The sequence below is a fragment of the Lepisosteus oculatus genome, chromosome 8 (assembly GCF_040954835.1).
Source record: "Lepisosteus oculatus isolate fLepOcu1 chromosome 8, fLepOcu1.hap2, whole genome shotgun sequence".
Lineage (NCBI taxonomy): Eukaryota > Metazoa > Chordata > Actinopteri > Semionotiformes > Lepisosteidae > Lepisosteus > Lepisosteus oculatus.
This window is the reverse complement of record NC_090703.1, coordinates 24470133-24484136: the sequence shown is the minus strand read 5'-3', so window position 1 is coordinate 24484136 and position 14004 is coordinate 24470133. Positions and strand designations below refer to the sequence as shown.

The 14004-nt window shown below is 35.0% G+C and overlaps 1 protein-coding gene across 18 annotated transcripts in view; it reads right to left on the bottom strand.

Annotated features, from left to right (window-relative positions):
• Positions 1–14004, bottom strand: part of fut8 (fucosyltransferase 8) — a 435504-nt gene that overhangs the window by 345550 nt on the left and 75950 nt on the right. The window lies entirely within an intron of this gene.

Here is a 14004-nt window from a genome sequence, read left to right as displayed (position 1 = left end):
AAGTCAAAAACAAATATACTGTACTGTAAAAAATATATTAAAAATCCTATAAAATCAGGACCACTTAAAGTTATTATCCCGTATTATCAGAGAGAAATTATTTTTTCTACACAATTTTTCCCTTCCGTACCATTAATATAAATTGAAATCTATACATTTAAATCTGCACATAAAAGAAATTGTCTGTTTCAAAAAGACAAAAACAAAAAATGTTTGCTTTAAAGAATACTGGCTGATTGAATGTTTTAATTTCCCCTATTATGAATCAAAAATTCTATGTATGGTACATACAGATGCAGCCATTCAAAATGAGAGGGGTATTTCGCGGCATACGATATACGATATACGATAACGATATGATTATAGTCGTGTACTGCGACAGGGCTGTGTAGGGCTGTTTCGCCTCCCTCTTCATGCGACTTCCCCTGTAGCCTACTGGTCTACGTGCCTGACTAACAACTCACAGGTTGTGTGTTCAAATCCAGCTGGTACTGGACTTTTCTTTTAACAAACATTTCTTCGAAAAAATAGAATAGCGATATTATGGACAATCAATTGACTTTTATATTTCAAAATATCACAACATGATCGATTTTAAGTCATTTTTGATAACAATGAATAGTCACCTTCTTCCCTTCTGACAACGGTTCCTGCTTCAATTGTGTGTGTGTGTGTGCAATAGAGTCAATTTTTATAGAGAAATGGAGGCTGGACAGTATGCACAATTAAATCGTGTTCTGATTTAAATCACAAACGCGTGTTTAATTATGTGTTTTTTAATCATAATCAGGCTAACGCATTTCTACATTTCTGTATGAACCAGCTTAGAGGTTCATACAGAAAGACAGCTTGTGTTTAAATTGAGTGTAAGGTAATTTATGCTTCTAAAGTCATGGTCAGCATTTATTATTGTACTGTGCTATAAACTTGTTCTGTGCCTAGTCACATTATTTTATAGCGTTATCAAATCTGGTGGCGCTGTGTGTTAGTTTCCTGACTCCCATGTCACATGGTCTGTGATTGAATCCCATGGAACTATGACTTTATTTTTTAACAAACATTTCTTTGAAAAAATGAAACGTTTCCCTTGGTCAAAGATTAAATAGAACCTCACTCGCACCAAACAAATTTATATTTCTAAATATCACAACATGATCAGATTTAAGTCTTTTTAATAACAATGAATAGTCACCTATGCGTTACAAAGTAAACATTTATATTGATTTGAATCGCGTTTTGATTTAAATCGTAAACATGTGTTTAAATATATGTGTTTAAAGGCGATATACTGTATAAAAGTGCTGATTCTTATGGAGTGTGTTCCGCCGGGGATTCAAAAAATTTATTTTAAATAAGCTGATAAAGCTTAGACTAACTGTATTCTAAACTGTATTACAACAGAACATTGGACAATGCAACGTAAATTGCAAAAATGCACTTGGAATCTGTCCAAGCCCTCCTACAAAAATTATTTAAACTGCGACACTGATCATTCATCTCTAAATAAACTATATTTTATATAGCGTTTTAAGCGAATAGGTAATTAGATTGCTCATAAACCTAATCGCTTTTTCTACATAAACACAGCGTGATTGCTCTCTGAAAATGCTTTTCCTTTATATTTAGGCTCAGATTTGAACTATAGATTGTATTATTATAAACTTTCTTGAAAAATGTATTTTATGTAAACCATGTTTGCTATTAATTCATTTAGGACTAAAATACGTTCATTGTCTTCCAATCGAGTCGAGTTGACATTGGAAGCTTGCCACACCCGGACTGTTAAACCAACGCATTAGCACGTCAAAGCCCATTGAGGGTATTGAGCCAGTATTGGCTTTAGTATTAGCCATACAGAACATTAAAGTGCCCCTTTTCCATTCAGCGGGTGCCTGAGCTGCTGTGTCCTATCTTCTGACAGTCGCCGTTGTGAATGTCTGTAGAGTGTATCTTATTTTTAGTACTATATTTTTGTATTGTACTCCCTATTAATCAAACTCTAAATGTATGTATCGGCTTGTCCCCTCCTCCCGCCCCTCTCTGTGTACAGTGGAGCCTCCTGTCCAGCCAGCGCATGTCCACAGACATTCACAACAGCGACATATCATAAAACGTTTGCACATATAGTTAAATTATTAGTTGTTTTTCAGGAAGTTAAAAAAAACACTTGAATTACTTATCCAGTCTCTCGAAATAAAGTTATTTTTCAAACAATGCAACAAATGTCGGGCAATGTGTTTTTTTAATCCAACATTGACAGCCACATCTTAAATCTTGTCAGTCAGGTCTTTTTTTCTCTATTTGAATTGTGGTTTACACATCGCACGACTTTAAAAGCTAGAAAGACAGGTTTCGATTCACATTAGCTGGCAAGCCTTGTTAACAAAAAAACGAATAATAATGTAACATGCCACTGTTTGTTCATGAACAAAGTTAAACTGAGATTTCCTTAGATACGCGATTAAAAAAACAATAAAAAAAAATTGAATCCCCGGCGGAACACATTCCATAAAAATCAGCGCTTTTACAGTATATATCGCCTTTAAAGGTGGCTTCTCAAAACGCTTTACAGCATAAAAACAACAAGAACAGCAACAACAACAATATTGTATTTCATTGCACTTTGAAAACCAAGTAATAACTTAACTATACGTGCAAACGTTTCATATGTTGCTGTTGTGAATGCCTGTGGAGTGTATCTTATTTGCCTTGAGTCCTGGTTATCTCTCTCCCCCTCCTCCCTCTCTCCCTCAATTCAATTCAATTCAAGGTGTTTTATTTGCATGACAGATGGGTACAATCAGTGTTGGATATGTATATTTTGATATTTACACCCGGCGCGGCACCGAGGGAGCGTCTGCATTTATAACTTAGTTTTTAAAATTAGTCAAGCAACATGAAGCATCTCCTTTTACTTTTAAGTCCCTTAAATACATTGAGCACAGCTTTCTCACCACTTGAGATTGTTTTTTGATACCATTCTTACACAAAGCAGAAACTTTCCGATGACTTGTGGGAAAGATTACAGATTTTAATCGTCTTTAATTTTGTTACGTTATACGTTTTAGGAACGTTTCATCCATACAAACACCACAAAACTATTCTCGATTGTATTTCTGAATGGTATGTTACACTTAGTTCACTGTTTTAATTAAACCTAATTAAGAAAGTTAGGTGTTAGCATAAACTAATAGCAATCAATATTAAATTTAGCACTGTAATAAGTTGTTGCACTTTCCCCCGCATCTTGTAAAAATATATTTTAATTGTTCAAATATACATTAAATCTGACTATCATATAATAAGTTAAATAAAAAACTAAAGAAAAAATAGGGTTAAATATAATTCAAAATATTTTGCTAACAATGTTAACTGTTTATAAATAATAAATTGTATTAACTAAAGAGTAGGATGGCACAGTTGTTAGTATGCTTTTTGTTTTGTTTCTTTTTCATAAATACAACAGTAGTACCTGATGTCTCAGCGCCTTTCAAAATTAAATTATGCATGCAAACCTGTGAACTAGAAAGATAACTAAGATATCCATCCATTTATAATGGTGGCAAAGTGGTTAGCATTGCTATCTTGGAGCACTGGGGTCCTAGATTCAATTCCTGCCATCCTGTGTGTGTGGGGTTTACATGTTCTCTCTGGGTTACATGGTTTTTCTCCATACGTGTGATATGACTCCCTCTCGCACTCCAAAACATACTGGTAAGTTAATTGGTTTATGGGAAAACTGGCCCTGGTGTGTGTGTGTTTGTCTGTCTGTCCTGTGATGGACTGGCGCTATGTCCAGGGTGTTTTCTGCCTTGTGTCCGTTGCTTACTGGGATATGCTCCAAATCCTCTGTACTGGATAAAGAGATTAGAAATAGATGGAACTATACACAGTGTTAGAAACCCACTATGAAATGGCAGCATCTCACTGAGAATAAAATATTTTATAGTGCTGGCCTTTCCACCTCTCTTGCACATCAGTATCCATACCTAGTTATTTAAACAAATTACCTCTAATTATAAACATCTTAATATGCTGGCTCTGTGGATCCGCATCAGCTCTGTTTGCCCATTCCTTCAATTCATGTGCATCCAACACACAGTTCAATAATAGTAACTGCACAAAATCTAAAATACAATCCTCATTTCAGTATCTATGTAAACATACAGTCTGTTAACTTCATCATCTTCATCAAAAGTATGCCTAACCCCATTAGGAAGTGTTCTTGTTATCAGTGTATTCCTTAGCTTTCCCAAAATTATCTTCTTCTTACCAACATCTCTAGTCTTTTATCCTGCAATAACTCAGCCAACACTTAAATCCCCAAAAGCTGCTTGTGTTAATTTCTTTAAATCACAAATATCATGTGTAAATACTGGCCATTTAATAATCTGCATTGTGGGATAATAGTTTATTTTAAAGGGGAACTAGAGAAACTAAGAACTAGAGAAATTAAGAAAGGCTTTATTTTCCTAGAATTAATAAATGCACATCCTGTTCACTGGGGAAATTAAATCCACACTGAGCAATCTTCAATATGTTCAGAATATGACAGCGAGAATCCTATCAGGGATGCATTACACCTGTTTTCAAGTCCTTGCACTGGTTACCTATCAGGTTTCGAGTCAACTTCAAATTCCTCATCCTCATTCTGTACCTACAGTATATGGCTTATTATCTGTCTACTCCCCCACCTTTGTCCATCTGACTCTGGTCTTCTAGCTGTCCTCAAGAACATCTACATTCTGTGGGTGACAGGGTCTTCTCTAGCTGCACCCCAGAGCTCTCAATTTGTATTCCCAGTGATATCAGTCACGTACCCTGAGTGCATTTAAATCTAACCTCAGAACCTTTCTTTTCAGAAGACTTAGTGTCTGTATCTGCTTCATTTTCTAATTTTGGTAGCACCTCTAACTGCTTGTCTTTCTTATATGTATTTACTTTGTAATCTGTGGTCCTTTTATCTGTTTTTACATCTACCGTATTGCTTTGAGATGCCACCTTTAATGGTAATATATAAAATAAAGTTTTTTATTATTGTTATAGGGAAACATGATCAGATTTTCCCTGGTTCAGAAAAAAAAGATCTAAAGTATACTAGTTTGTCACTCTTCTCATTCCCTTTGCTAAATGACTTTTCATACTAATCTGATCAATCTAACTGCCAGTGTTCTGTGCTTTCTCTATCCTGCTAGATTTGCAATTATTCTGAAAATTTTCATCTTGAAATAACTCATTTCTAAATACCCTTTTCACTGTTAACATCTTGCAGCAACTCTGCGACAAAATATACCCTTAGCTCAACCTGACAGTTCATCCTGCTACCAACATTAAATAAAACAAAACATCTTAAGATTTCTATATTTATGTCTTTATTTAGTGGTTTCATTAGTGACAAAGGCTAAACTTTCTTGGAAAAATGTCTTTTATGTGTTGCGGAAAAAACTGACTTGCTTTAACAAAATATGTTTACAAGTCCTTTCACCTGGCAGTTTACCTAAATCCCCAACTATCTGAGAAGCCCTCCATGAAACCATAGTTGCTATTAATTCATTTAGGGCTCACTGACAGAATTGCTGTTTTTTTATGCATGCTAATTTCTGATTCCTCACTCTGTTTCATGTTTATAGATAAGACTATTGATCGCGAAGGGAAATTGATGTACATGTTTACATGTTCTTTTGTAACATACACCTTGTTGTGATTTTTTTGTATATCTAAGCAAGTGTTCCTGCATCCCTCTTCTGCACTATAGGCATGGCTTTTATTCTGTTTGCTCCATTTCTAAAACTTTTTGCTCATCTGCATTTTTGTATTTTTTTACACCTCTAGCACTTTAACGTCCTGAATTTTCATTTGCCTTAATTTGTAGAATGAATTTGAGTTTTAGCCTTAAAAATCTTAAGTTTTCACTATCTTTTGTTTCTTGTCCTACAACTGTTATTATTGATCACCATGACTTCATTCAGCCTTTCCTGAACGTCTATGACAGGCAGAGAGAGTGCTGTTTCTGGTGCAATCTTTTGCAGCTGACATTTCACTGTTTTAAACGAACAAGAAATTAGATTGCTCATAAATCACTTATTCTATATAAATACAGCGTAATTGCCCTCCGAAAATCCTCTTTTTCTTGTTCGTTTTAGAGACCTTGATCGAAACTGATTTTAGATGTCAGAAAGGATTTATTTTCTCTGTATTTCCTACATTGCTTTGTCGAGATTTTAACTTTATATCTAACTTTATATCTAGGCTCAGATTTCAACTATAAATCGTACAGTAATTAATAGCAGTAAATACTGATGTTTTGCGCCCTCTTACCACAAAAATCTATGTTTTGTAGTGGGGATTAACTTTATTTCGCACGCGTAGCTACTCCGATTCGGACACCGAACAGTTAAAGATGGCGACAAATCAGACACCCAGAGAGGGGGGGGGGGCGTCTTCTCGCCTCCATAACTAAAATGCCAAATAGGAGTGGCTTAAGCGACATACACAGTCGTGTAACTGACAGTTTGAGGTAGCCTATCGTGTAAATTTTGCTTTGTTGCTGATAGGTTAAGCTTTCGAAACTCTGCCCCAAAGTCATGTGACTGATTTTTCGCCCTGTTTCGTTGGTTAAACACAATGATCACAAGCACCACCATGGTTACTGGGAGGTGTAGTTTTTAATTCCGTTTGAATTATAACTGTACGTAATGTCTTCATATTTGGCCAGGGGTTTAAAGAGAAGGCGCGCCAAAAAATTTCGGTGCCGTCGTCTCCGCTTTAAAGGTACCCCCGTGCTGGAAGAATTTGACCTCGGAACGTTTGCCCAGCGTACTAATTACCTATTCGCTTAAAACGCTATATAAAATAAAGTTTATTTAGAGATGAATGATCAGTGTCGCAGTTTAAATAATTTTTGTAGGAGGGCTTGGACAGATTCCAAGTGCATTTTTGCAATTTACGTTGCATTGTCCAATGTTCTGTTGTAATACAGTTTAGAATACAGTTAGTCTAAGCTTTATCAGCTTATTTAAAATAAATTTTTTGAATCCCCGGGGGAACACACTCCATAAGAATCAGCACTTTTATACAGTATATCGCCTTTAAACACATATATTTAAACACGTGTTTACGATTTAAATCAAAACGCGATTCAAATCAATATAAATGTTTACTTTGTAACGCATAGGTGACTATTCATTGTTATTAAAAAGACTTAAATCTGATCATGTTGTGATATTTAGAAATATAAATTTGTTTGGTGCGAGTGAGGTTTTATTTAATCTCTGACCAAGGGAAACATTTCATTTTTTCAAAGAAATGTTTGTTAAAAAATAAAGTCATAGTTCCATGGGATTCAATCACAGACCATGTGACATGGGAGTCAGGAAACTAACACACAGCGCCACCAGATTTGATAACGCTATAAAATAATGTGACTAGGCACAGAACAAGTTTATAGCACAGTACAATAATAAATGCTGACCATGACTTTAGAAGCACCTTACACTCAATTTAAACACAAGCTGTCTTTCTGTATGAACCTCTAAGCTGGTTCATACAGAAATGTAGAAATGCGTTAGCCTGATTATGATTAAAAAACACATAATTAAACACGCGTTTGCGATTTAAATCAGAACACGATTTAATTGTGCATACTGTCCAGCCTCCATTTCTCTATAAAAATTTACTCTATTGCACACACACACACAATTGAAGCAGGAACCGTTGTCAGAAGGGAAGAAGGTGACTATTCATTGTTATCAAAAATGACTTAAAATCGATCATGTTGTGACATTTTGAAATATAAAAGTCAATTGATTGTCCATAATATCGCTATTCTATTTTTTCAAAGAAATGTTTGTTAAAAGAAATGTCCAGCACCAGCTGGATTTGAACACACAACCTGTGAGTTGTTAGTCAGGCACATAGACCAGTAGGCTACAGGGGAAGTCGCATCAAGAGAGAGGCGAAACAGCCCTACACAGCCCTGTCGCAGTACACGAATATAATCATATCGTTATTAAATTCTTTAGATACGCGATTCCATATTATATTCCCTATTAATCAAATTTTAAAAGTATGCTTGTTGACTCCGGTATCTCTTTAGTTAAAGACTTCCATGCTTAAAATGTTTAGGGAGAAATGGAATACTGGTGTGTATTTTTTACTTTAAAGTACCAAGACCAGCCATATACTGTATGTTTATGTTCCAAAATTAATATCGTTTATGGCCTTCACACGCGTTACAGTATGCTCCTATTCTTTTTATGCTCAGCTACTAAGATTTCCCTTCAGTGGTAAAATTCAATATCTACAAGGGGCACAGTAAAGACGTTTACTGTACTGTAAATCTTTCTACGACAGACCAATGGACCACTAATGCCCCTGTCGGTCAACCAATCACGTACCGCGGTACCCCGCGTCATCTTGCGTCATGATGCGCGACACCGCAGCCAATTACCTGTGGTACGTGTCTGTACCGCTCACTTTGAATGGCTGCATCTGTACATGCACTTACGTAAAAATAATTGTGTGTGCAGAGCAATCAACATTAGAATGTATTTTAGCTACCATGTTATTGTAGAAAGAAAGAGATTTGTTTTCCATGTTCATTCATTTTATGAACAGAAGAAAGGTTGCAAATTGTCCTTTGGCCCTTCTAGCTCATTTGGCAGCTAACTGATCTAAGCATTTCACCCAGCTGTTTTATGAAACAAGCCAAGGTACAAACTTTGAGAACATACAGTAACTTGGCAAACGTGACCCGACTCCCACAACACTTCGTGTAAAAAAAGTGCCTAATGCTCTCACTTTTACACATGCTTCCCCATAGTTTTTACATACGGTCTCTTATTTTACAATTAATCTTGAAATATATTTCATTCTACTCCCCTCAGAGGCATTTAAAGACATTCAGGTATTTTGCCCTGTGTAGGAGATACTCATTTCATATCATTGTGACCAAAGTTGAAAATAAATATAGTGTCATCAGGACTTTGTAAAATTTTAACATAACATCCATTTATAATATTTTACACTTTTAACTGTGTCCTTTTCTTGAGTTTTTTGTTTTTATTGCTATCCCACTGCTTGAAAGAAATTGTGTCAAATAAACACATAAATTGAGTTTTTCTTATCTTATATTTTTAGTATGCTTTTGCTTATTGCATGTACAGTAATACTCTAAACTCATTTACTGTACAATAAAAGCCATCTCCCAAGTGTTCTTTATAAAAAGAATTCATAACTTTAAATATATTATAAACAGTGTTTTTATACATTGCTGCTGTTGCTTGGTGAGCAAGTAACACAATTCTTTTTGAAAACCATGTTGATTATCCCCTAGATCAAACAGATGATTCTTTAATTTTTTTCTAATTACCATGCAAATCCTGTCTCCACAACACTACATGTGATAGAAGTAAAACATATAGTATTGGTATATTGGAAGTAAAACATATATCATTACTTGGTTTTGTCATATTTTTATGGATGGGTACCACAGGCAATCAGTATTACCCACTTCTACCTTTCCTAACTGTTGAAAACTCTTTGTCAACATTCTATAAATAACATCCATCTTTACTTTTGGAACAATTTATAGCTAATACTTCTTAATATAGATCTTTGTCTTTCCTAAGCCTGAGGCCTGAGGCATGTTGCCAGTTTCTACCAAGATAAACACTAGAGTGACATATTTAATACATCTGCCATTTCTCTTTCATCTTATAAATTTTACAAATTATATATTTTCAGACACTTCACTTCATCCTTTAGTGTTCTGTTGCTATTCTTGTAATAACATTTTGTTTATCCTCCATTGGATTATTTTTCTCTTTCTAATAAGATTTTTTGGCCCGTGCTTTAATTTCATTTTACTCCTTTTCTTTAACTGGATGTAGTTATTAATCATTCAATTAAGTGTTTTATTTCTTGCTATACTTTTTTTTCAGTGATCTGTTAAACTATTTGGTACACTGTGTTCTGGAATTCAGCTTACTGCGCTTCAAGTAGAACATCTTTAAAATGCTCCCATCCATTCTCTACTGATTCCATATCTTTCCTGTCCCATTCTACTTCTCCTGAACTCAGTCTCCATCCATCAATGTCTGCTCACTTGAATTTGTAAACCTTTGTTTTGGACCTCTGATCACAGTTTCTAAGCAGTTCTCTCATCTCAGTTTTCTTTGCTCTGTCATAGCTGTTTAAAAAGACAAGATCAATACTGGCTTTAGAAGGTGCTCTGACAAACTAGGATAGCAAACAGCAGTTTAATTTTCAGCTCTTGACACCCCTGATTGTTTTCCCCCAATTCATATGAAGAAAATTTAAAATCCTATATCCTTATAATGTATAATTGTAAAATACATTCCTGATATCATTACATAAAGCTGATTTACAATCATCACCTGCATTTGGTGTACATACTCCAAGTATTATAACTTTTGATATATTGTAAAAATATTTGTGACATTTAAATCTTGAAATTAATATAATTTATGTGATATATAATTTCAAAATATAAAAATATCTGTGATTCTTTGACTCAGTTCAACCTAGTTAATTATTAATCATAATTGCATTATTGTACCAGAATGCTCTCAGTTCCACATTTCCATAACTCTGATCACATCATAGTCACATGCTATATTTTATGTGCTGTATTTTATTTCTTGTATTTTAAAAAAGTCACCTAATTCGTGGCCTCATAACTCTCCTATCGGGAGAATGTATTTTAGTGCTTGTGTGTCCTTCAGAAAGATTATAACTGGAGTAGCTTCAGTTAAGAGCACATGACAAAAGCTTTTGAACCTTTTCCAGGAAAGGTACTGTATGTTGCTGTCACACCTCAGAAATCCACTTCATGTGCGGAATCTGGGCATTATAAAACACTTACAGATAATGCTCTCTTCAAAGGGAAATTTAAAATGAAATTGAAAGGACACAGTAACTAATTTTTGTGCTTTTGAGTAAATAAGATTACACAAAACAGCTCAATCATTTCATTAACTAGTGAACACAAGACAGAGGTGTTTATAAAACCCGGCCTTGGTGGAGGCTGTATGTCAGGTCAGATAGCATCTCAAGGACACTTGCATCTCCAGATGCAGAAGTTCAGTTGCACCTGCTTTAGTGCACACTTGGCAATGGAGCGAACCAGACTCCGCCATTCTGGCCTTTAGCAACAATAGCTTGCTACAATCATAGTTTGCAGGCCTGTGATGTTTACCAAACTTTAACCAGGACTGCTTTTTTTTTCTTTAAACATCACTAGCTCATAACTTATTCAAATATACTGTATCTAAAATGTCAGAAATAAAAGTAAAAAGTTGTGCAAATAAACACATAAAGGCATGATGCTTAAGATTCTCAATGGATTGGTAGTAAATCTGCAAGGAATTAACACTTTCAATAAGAAACCCAGTTCAGCTGATAAAGGAATAGTGCTCAAAATGTTATCTTTACTGGACTGGAAAGGAGGATTTACTTTGAAGCCCAATACGTTAACGAAAGCTAACTACTGTACGAGATGATAATCCAATTTCCTACAGTATTTGTATTTCACATTATATATGTCTGAGGCACGCTTCGATCCGTAGAACTCTTCAATCCATGCCTACTCAACAACTTGAAAGGGATTGTTTGAATTCCCCAGGTAAACACACCATGGAACCCCTAAACAAACTGGCTTTACAAAGCTCCATTTCAGGCTACTGTTGAACATTGTAGAGCAGATTTTGAAGACTTTTAAGTGATAACTACTTTGCATCCCATGCACTTTCTTAACATGGTCTCCAGAGAATACTATCCATTTCTGCATTTCAAAGTATACCACAGAGGGCAAAATGCAGAGCCCAAAGTACCATTAGCAGTGCTGTTGATTAGTGGCTTCAAAGGTTCTCAGAGGAATAGCTTTACTGCAGTAAGTGCACTGTGCAGCTCTGCTCAGATAAGACAGTTACTTAGGGATCTTTTACCCACATCATTATAGAAGACTAATGATGTGGCCTGTTGTGTACATTAGTAATGTAACAGTGAGTGTTCCCTTATTTAGAAGCCTCTGTGGATTGCCCATGTTTTGAAACCAGAAGAAAAACTGCCTTGGAGAATCCATGGAGCACTTGTGGAAATTCATACCTAAAAAGACATGGTCATAGGTGCTCAAACAAACATGAAATTTACACCTTTGGACATTTGTTTAAGTTTGAGATATTAGTTGAGAAAGTCATTCTCTCTCAATATTATATCCATTTTTAGAAATCACTTTACCAAAATAAAAAAGAAAATCAGATTTATTTTTAAAAAAATCTTTAAGTAGTCTATATGCTAAATACTAATGTCTAATGTATCACCTTTCCCAAATTCAGTCATATAATGAAGCAGATTCTGTTTTACAGTCACAATGGATCAAACTGAGGACAAGAATCTGAAAAGTATTACCAGTGTCAGTGGTGTGATAAATGTGATAGAAATACAATTTAGTTAACTTTGCTGATTAATATATTTTAAGTATTAAGTAAATAATAAAAATAATAATAATGACATATAATATACTATTATCCACAGCTATTTCCCAGTTTTATTAGCATTTTTCTGCCAGTGTAAAATGCTAGAAATTAGTATTGCAACCAATAGATTTCATTGTATTATTAATGTCTCTCAGAAGATATCCTGTACATTTTATATGGTAGTTAACTTTAACATGTACACACCAATATATCTTGCTCAATGGTATAAAAACAATGCCTTACCTTAACTTAGAACCCACAATCCTCCAATTGTGAGCGCTTACCTAACCACTGCTCCACCACACAGGTGTCTAATGAAGACCTTCTCACTCCAAGCTACCAGCAGGAGACAAAGCTTTTGCAATTTTTGGGCATGAAATACAAAACTGTGTTCTACACTGGAATACTGCTATTTTTAGGGACCTTCTGTGCATCTGTCTGAAACAACGCAATTTGCATTAACAAACAAGAGCAGATGTTTACACTAACAATGTTAAGTTTAAATTGATGAAAAAGTTTATGGGCCACATTTTTGAGTCATAATTGTAGGTGTGATTAAGGCAAATTCAGATACTTGTTGGAATATGTACATTAAAAAAATCAAATTACTCCTTTGAATGACATTTTCTTTTTCCCCAAATAAAAAAAATCTCTGCCTAGCATATATATATATAGTATATATATATAGTTAACCTTAAAACTATCCATCATTTGCCTCTCAGATACTCCGTTTCAGTGTTGTTGGTGTGAATACCACCAGTGGAGGAGTCTATACAACATAGAAGAAAAAATATAGGCTGTTGTAAAGCAATTCAACAACTACTGTATCTTCAGTCTGTATCTTTTCCTTCTCCTACTGATATCAAGATAAATTACTAATTACTATTATAATTTGGTATGACATGACATTCCTTCATCTAAAACAACATGCAGTATGTTACATGGGCATTTAACAAAAGGAAACTCAACCCTATACAGTAGCTACTACTATGGGAAAGAATGTAGTATCTTTCAGAAACTAGTTAGAACCTTGTACTGTATAACATCGCATCCGAAGGCACCACGTAAAGAACAGAATCCATAGTCACCATGCTAGCTGATACAATTTTAAAAACTGTGGACCAAAGGAAAGAGTGTCACCTACTGGTCCACCAAAACTTCTTCAGTAACAACTGGATTCCCAGTACTAAAAAGGCCACATTTGCTTAGGTTTTGAGATCTGAAGTTTTGTTTACAAGGTGGTAATGATAATGGACAAAAAATAGTTTTCAGGACTTGATCATTTGGAGACTCAGTGGAGCACAAATGAAACTACAATGTAAGCAGGCAGGTGTTGAAAAGGTTGTAAAAATGCAGTTGTGCCATGATGGTTACACTATGCTTCAAGTATCCTGAACACCCATACAATAAACATGGGATTCACCTTCAAAGACATGGCTGAGTTTCTCAGGGACAGTGTGGGGTTCTGGTCACTTAAGCATTTTGATTTGTTTCATTTGCTTCATAT